The sequence below is a fragment of the Engraulis encrasicolus genome, chromosome 15 (genome assembly GCF_034702125.1).
Source record: "Engraulis encrasicolus isolate BLACKSEA-1 chromosome 15, IST_EnEncr_1.0, whole genome shotgun sequence".
Lineage (NCBI taxonomy): Eukaryota > Metazoa > Chordata > Actinopteri > Clupeiformes > Engraulidae > Engraulis > Engraulis encrasicolus.
In genome coordinates this window covers 18589274-18597634 of record NC_085871.1, presented here as the reverse complement: position 1 = coordinate 18597634, position 8361 = coordinate 18589274, and positions in this window count along the sequence as shown.

The window sequence follows — 8361 nt, the reverse complement described above, 5'->3', positions numbered from 1 at the left end:
CGCGATGAACAGCACGCGACCCTGTTTAGTATAATTTATTAATCCCGAGGGAAATTAATATAAGCTATTATTATTATTATTAGCTAATATAAGCTACGTGTAGTATTTGTTAACGCATGGGTCTAATTTGAATTAATATTAGGCTAAGTGTCTCTTCTTAGTATCTTAGTTTGAAGACCAGATATTTGGTGCCAGTTTCTAAAGTTCGAAAGATGGGTAGTACTACAAGAAAACTAAAGAAGGCAGTAAAACGCCTGTGCAGTGGCGAATTAGGCTACTCCATGTGTGATCCGCTCGAAATTAAACATAGGCCTACCCATCATTGAAAAGCACATTCTTCAAAGTCCCAAAGCCTGGATGCTGTCGCCACAATCTCTTTAGGATTGGGGACTGGACTCTGAGCAGGCCATTGCAGTAGCCTTTGGTAGGCCTATCCTTCGTGCATCTGCTCCGCTTCCAAACTGACACCCTGACACATTTAGCATTAACCTTTTGTTTTTAACCGTCCAACAGCGCTTAACATTATCATTAAATCAATGGAACCTAAAGCAGTTGCAGAGACCGTTTCAATCTTCTCCTTTACTATGAAAGAGAAAGTAAGGTCAAGGACAAATTATTCTATGTAAATGGAAATAAACACTCATGCAATTGGAACGTGGAAAATGAAAATTAAATATATTTAGTAGGCTGAATATATTTAATTAGCACTCCAAACGACGAGACATGATACAAGCTGTGTGCATAGAATACAGTGTAGCCAACTACGCATTCACTAGGCTATTATTGTCTCCACTGGAAAATATTTTCCTATAGTCACGTGTGGACAATACATTATCCCTTACATGATTGGTGAATGATTTTATGTCCAGTGTTTAGTAAATATATTAATTTAGCACTCCAAACGACGAGACACGAAGCTGTGTGCATAGAATAATGTAGGCCTAGACTAGGCCTATATGCATTCGCCGGAGAAGACATTTGGCGCAAATTCTCAAATAGGGTGACGTCGGGATGGTGTGGGACTGTACAGACTACTATAATAGGAAAAATAGGAGGGGCGAGATCCAAAATGGGAGGGGCGGGATCTCAGAAATCCAGACCTGCCCACTTCTGCAAACTGCAGTTGGATGCTACTCCTAAGGGCCGCTTTCCCTGGCCCGTCGAATTCGATGGGCCAGCAAGCACCGCTGAGGCTCGGAGGCGGGGTCAACCTCGGGCGATATAGCCCACGTGCGATATAGCCTACCAGACCTTCGGCGATAATAGCGCAAAAGCTAAATAAGCCGACATAAATGTCATGTGTGAGTATTTGTGAGACACTTTTTATTGGTGTCCAGTGGAAAGCATGCCAAATCACGATAATGGCACAAGAGTTGGCGGCTAAAAGCAGAAAAAAGCCGACATGACTTAGCTATGACATCCCAAGTTTAAGTGTGTGGTGCCCATGATGCCCTGATAACAACAAAAAAGTTATGTTGGCTAAATAACTTTAAAAACACAAACAGAAGTGCCAAAGTTGCATCTTATGAAATTATGCCATAAGAAAGCCAAACACCCCAAACTAATAATTTGCCCAGAATTTAGCGATAAGTCCCCCTGTGCTTTCACGCCATGGTGAATATAAGCTAAAGAGTCCTAATCTAAAAGATATATAGGTCTAAATATATAAATAACCAGCGATCTCCTTCTCCTACAGACATGTGTTAGGGCTTGTTCGAAAGCTGAGATTCTTAGCTTTTTACAGTTTTTTACGGCACGTTTTTATGTTCTTTCATTCAAAAGTTATTGAACTGTAAGCGGCCGCTGTTGCAAGTGAAAAAATAGCGCTTTCCATCCATTTTTTTTATCTCGTAATTTTTCCCTAACAGCCAGCGATCTCCTTAACCTAGACCTACAGACATGTGTTAGGGCTTGTTCGAAAGCTGAGATTCTTAGCTTTTTACAGTTTTTTACGGAACGTTTTTATGTTCTTTCATTCAAAAGTTATTAAACTGTAAGCGGCCGCTGTTGCAAGTGAAAAAATAGCGCTTTCCAACTATTTTTTTTATCTCGTCATTTTTTTCCTAACAGCCAGCGATCTCCTTAACCTAGACCTACAGACATGTGTTAGGGCTTGTTCGAAAGCTGAGATTCTTAGCTTTTTACAGTTTTTTACGGAACGTTTTTATGTTCTTTCAATCCACAGTTATTTAACCTTAAGCGGCCGCTACTTCAAGTAAACAATGGCGTTATTCTCCAGCCGGATAGAGAGGAAATCTGTTTTGTCGCTGTGTTCTTTGTTCCCTCGAATTAAACCGACGGTCTAAATAGGCTACATTTGTACGTCCCCAACACAAGACCAGTTCTTTCTAAGTTAGCTCTTTTCATGGAAAAACATGTTTTTCATGCGTCTTTGTCTTCTTAACATGCGCTGCGTCCCATACAGCTTCTGAATCGACAACTTTGCCATGTAATAAAACTGTTCTTGAAAGGCAAGCCATTTTCTTTGCAGTTCTTGTCGTCTTTGTCCGTAGGCTACGAGCCAAACGGCGACCTGCTCCAGCAGAGTTTGCCCCGTTTTCTTCTCCTTCTTTGTCGTTGTTCTGTTGTTGTCCTTCTGTGATTTGGGGCGAAAGTGGGCTGTGCCCGACTGACGTTTCACAAACAAGGCGTGTACCTGAATGTGCCTGGGGTCGGCTATGAGTCCGATCAGGCAAAAAATGGCCCGGGGCCGGCAGCTCCGAGCCGGCCACTCTCCTGAGCCCCGGGCGGCCCCGGGCCGCTGAAGCGCGGCTAATGAGACCAAGGCTATTGTGTGTGTGTGTGTGTGTGTGTGTGTGTGTGTGTGTGTGTGTGTGTGTGTGCGTGTGCGTGTGCATGTATGGAGATGCTTCAGGTGCCTTTCAGCAATGGGTGGGTAGGGAGAGGTAAGGGTGGATTTCGAACCAACCCTCTGACAGACCAACACCCTACCCAGTAGGCCACTGCCACTTACTGTACAGTAAGTGGCAGTGGCCTACTGGGTAGGGTGTTGGTCATAGAGTGGCCACAGCAGCATATTAGGCCACGGTTGCCCAGGTGACAGCAGAGGTGTAAAGTTCTACTAAAGGCTGCATGTGTGTGTGTGTGTGTGTGTGTGTGTGTGTGTGTGTGTGTGTGTGTGTGTGTGTGTGTGTGTGTGTGTGTGTGTGTGTGTGTGTGTGTGTTAAGAAGATTCTAACGGTGACAGTTTGGTAATCAATAGCTGAGTAATATGTGCAGCCTTATTTTTACGCTGTCATATCTCCAAATGTTTAGCCAGTTGTCAGATGATATCGAAACACAAATGGCACAACCCTGCTCTTCATGTCAAAGCTGACATCACTTTTCTAGGCCAAATGGTTCAGTCAAAAAATGGACATATTCAGGCATATGCGCTGAGCTGTTCACACATTTTTTTGTAAGTGAATGGGGTCACATCATAGGGATTTTAAAACTGCTCTCTTTGAAACATTTTTAAGAGTTGGCTTATGATCTTCACACAGTTTGTATTCAGAGCCAATACCTCTCTGACAATGCCTTTACCTAGTTGATACCTAGTTAAAAACCCCAGGACAGGTCACCTCTCACTCTAACTGCCACAGTTTGTGACATCATCATCTTGACCATTCTACTATTCATTTCAATGAGGGGGAAAACAGAGAGAAAACTGAGGAAAAACAAGTCTGGTGAACGAATAAAAGGGGGTAGGCTAGCAAAAAATACACCTCTATCTCGAACGCTGCAACAATTCAAAGCCGCCGTACTAATGAATGGCGATTCCCATATGCCGAGGTGAATGGAAAAATGTAGAATAATAATAAACTGTTGATGAACAATTAGTATGCTTTCCCGCAAGCATACTACATAAACTGTTGGAGAACAATTAGTATGCTTGCTGGGTGCAAGCAGAGGCCTTTGGCAAGCATACTAAATAATACTATAGGACTATTTCACACATGGTAGACACAATCATCTGCTCTGGGAACTGTCTATTTGTTACCAGCGTAGTTGACAGGAATGAAAACCAGCGTATTTGCCAGAAATGCCTGCCGATCTGGTAACAAATGAACAGCTCCCAGATTTGGACTGCACTACCAAAGATGCAGTTGCCAAGGATGTATTCCAGCTAGAGGTGAAGTGAAGCTGTACTAGGCCTAGTACTTATACAAATAGACCTGCCAGATCTCGGTGCAAGTGCATGAAGGCAGAGTTAAAGTGCACACGTCTGTGCAAGTGCACATGCAATTTCTAAGACTGACCACTGACTGTTTTTGCATCTGTTCTCTGTCATAGTTATTGTAGAGTGGATTATTGGAATAAATGTTAGCCCTATGGTCTTCTGTTTGCTTTTTGAATGCAGGAAAAAAAGATGTTCCCCATAGTATGTGTCATCATCATCATCATCATCATCATCATCATTATTGTTATTATTATTGATTTACTTTCTATATATATAACGTGTTTGAGTTGTGAATAAAATGATGGCTTGATTGAAAAAAAGCTGGTACTCATGATCCTTAATTCATAAACTCAAAGTTGTAAGTTGGGTGCTAAATATCACATAGGCTTTATGCAGCCATATTTGTGTATAGGTATCCTAAGTATCTGTGTGCTTCAGGGATATTCTGAACAAATCAAGTTAAGTGATAACCCAGGCTTTATTTACAATAACTTGTAACAATAAATTATGTTTCATTGCAACTTTGAGGGCATTTCCACCCTTTATCTTCAAAAAGCCTGAATTTAGCTGTCCATGGGCTAAAAGTGTGTTTATTACATAGTGTGTCTTTAATCTGGTAACCAAATACTTAGCTCATCTGTTTCTCCTCTTCATGCTGAATCCATACATACCTCATATGTTAAATTTGGTTTAACTAATCAAAGGTTATAGCAGTTTATATATTTTAGAGCGCCCCCCGCAGGCCATTTTGTTATCTGTGTGTTTGACACTCGAACTCAAATTGTTCTATAGGCCCTAAACTTCAACTTGGAAGTGAAAACCAAACTTTAACACCAATTTGAAATGACTGAGCCTATTACGACCCCACTAACAGTACTGTGCCACGAGCCTAGTCACGCTGTTGCTATTGTTTAAAGTGAAAGAAAGTGAAAGCCCATTGGGAAACTCCAACTCCCATTGTCATTGTGACACAGCACTCCACAGCACACAAGTGAACACTGCACACTGCACACAACGAAATTGCATTTATGCCTCACCCGTGCAAGGGGGCAGCCCTCAGTGGCGCCCCATGGGGAGCAGTGCGGTGGGACGGTACCATGCTCAGGGTACCTCAGTCATGGAGGAGGATGGGGGAGAGCACTGGTTGATTACTCTCCCCACCAACCTGGTGGGTCGGGAGTCGAACCGGCAACCTCTGGGATGCAAGTCTGACGCCCTAACCGCTCACCCATGACTGCCCAAGAAGCACTTCCACTGGCAGCGGTGGGATAGCCTACATTGTGATAATAATACTCTAGCAAACACATCATACAACACTGCATGCACCGCCCAAAAAAGATTTTTAGGTGCATCTTGAAGTTTGCTGTCACAGCTTCAACTTGTTAACCCTCTATCGCGGCTTTGAGGAAACATGTTTTATTTTAACACCCAGAATAACACTTTAACCCTCCTGTTACCCTCAGATCTGGTAACATCTGTGATCTTTGGGGTCAATTTGACCCCATAAAATGTCTATAAAATCAGTAGAAACCAAAACTTTGACACATGTTTATGTTTCAGATATTTAATACTCTGTTGGTGACATAAAAGTCCTTTAAATATATTCCAACACCACCCCCCCACCCCCAACACACACACCAAAAAACTAGCCCATGATGACTAGGCGAAAATATGCAAAATAGCAATAAAATATCAGTGAATCAGCTTAAATAGGTTAACAGACATTTTTGGAATTTCAGTTGCTCCACATCCTACATATTAATTTATGTTATTTATAACCTTTGAAAAGATAGTAACATCTATTATCCTCGTGGTCAATTTGATATATTTTATATTTTATATATTTTATATTCAAGATTAGTATTCCTTGAATGTTTATGTAAGACTGTATTTATAACATAAGTGTATTAGTAGTAGTGTGCACATAATGAAGAAAGGGTTTATATGTGCTCCTTGTAGACCCATTACATGTTCTACCATGAAAGACTCGAGACTGGTGAGGAAGGCGGGGTCAGTGGTGGGCATGGAGCTGGAGTCACTCACCTCAACAGCTGAGAGCAGAACACTGAGCTCTCTATTATGGACAATCAGCATCACCCCCTTAACGCCACCTTCACTAACCAACTGAGTCTGTTCAGTCACAGACTCCGTGCTTTCACCTGCAGGACTGACAGACTAAGGAAGTCCTTTGTCCCATGGGCAATTCAGCTGTTTAACAACACACAGAAGGACATCATTGGGGACTGGACTGCCTGAGATGCCAGAGCTGGCCCAGACCGGGGAACCTCTTGGTGTGTGTGTGTGTGTGTGTGTGTGTGTGTGTGTGTGTGTGTGTGTGTGTGTGTGTGTGTGTGTGTGTGTGTGTGTGTGTGTGTGTGTGTGTGTGTGTGTGTGTGTGTGGGTGTGCTGTCCAATCACTGCACTTTTAAGGAACTTTTGACTCTTGACCACTGGACTTGTTTTCCTGCTTACCACAAGCAAAGACTGTGATCTGTCGGAGCTTGCCCAGTTACTGGGGAACCTATTTGTGTGTGTGTGTGTGTGTGTGTGTGTGTGTGTGTGTGTGTGTGTGTGTGTGTGTGTGTGTGTGTGTGTGTGTGTGTGTGTGGTGTGTGTGTGTGTGTGTGTGTGTGTGCGTGTGCGTGTGCGTGTGCGTGTGCGTGTGCGTGTGCGTGCGCGCGCGCGCGCGTGGGCGTGTGATTGTCTAATACACTTACCTGTACTTTACTGTGACATTGTGAGAAATTTCCACCCCTATCATACTCTGTACACTGCCCACTTCTACATACCATACTATATCTTAGATGTATCTGTCAACACTTGTTCCAGGTCATGTTAAGACCGTCTACCTTAACTGGCACAATTACCTTTTAACATTTTTTACATATTACATTTTCACATTCTTTATCTTTACTATTTTTATTTTTATTTCCCCCTCCCTGACTATTCCTGTGTTATTTGTGTCTTGAAATGTCCATGTGGGCATTCGTTTATTTGTGTATTTATGTAAGCTACTGGATACCTGAATTTCCCCCCCGGGCATTAATAAAGTTACTCTACTCTACTCTACTCTACTCTACTCTACTCTACTCTACTCTAGACCAAATGCAGTTTAAGATATTTATTGAGACAGTGAAGTATGCAGTAGTGATTCTCTCTGGCGTAGGCCCCCGCCTGCTTCGAATAATTCAGATGAAGAGGGTGCATATCCTGCCGATGGATAAGGCAGGGGGCCGAGAGCCTACCCCCCTTCACAGGACGGGGACCAACTGGTGACGGTGGCTGGAGGTGGTGGCATCCACAGCAGAGTACAGAGAGGATCATTGACCCAGGGCCGTGATGATTAGAACAGAAGCTCTCAGCATCCTCGTGGTGGCAAGGCTGAAGAGAAGATGCCGAACTGCATCGAAAGCAGGGACACCTTGCAGAGTCTCCTCATGGGACGAGGACCGGCCAGCGATGGAGGCTGAAGGGGAGGCGGTGGGAGCGTTGACACCAGCATACTCTAGTCAGCGGAAGAGTAGAGGTAGACAGAAGGTTTATAAATGAGCGGGCAGGTATCCTATTGGCTCTAGGTCAGGGGTGGGGAACCTATGTCTCGAAGGCCGTTTGCGGCCCTTGAGGCCGTTTTTTCAGGCCCCCGATATAGTTTTAATGTTGAGCAACTTCACATGAAATGTGACATTTTTTGTAAAGGAAACTTAGAAAATACATTTCCAATACAATTAAGTTATATTCTGTGTACAGAAGGTGGGGTCTGTTTTAAAAGGAGGCTGCCTACAATATAGGCCTAACAAGCAGCGGGAACTCCTAGTTTGGGTTCATAATGTGGCCCTTGGAGGACTTTTACGGCTCTCGGATGAATTTGAAATGGCCCTTCAAATGAAAAAGGTCCCCCACCCCTGCTCTAGGTAAATTAATGACAATGCAAGGGAGAGGGTGTGCCTAAGAACAAGAACAGTGATTGGTTGGTTAATGCAAGATAATCTTGCGTCTCATTGTCTCATCGTCTCATCTTCCTGGCAGAACTTAACGCCTTACAGCTTACATTTCCTGGTATTGGGGTAAGGTTTGAAGGGACAGGCATGTGAATTTAATGACCTTACTTCAATTGAATGCAATAGCTTCTCTGGAACAGGTTTGGGTGTAGGGTGTATAGGGTGTAATGTATTGCCTATGAA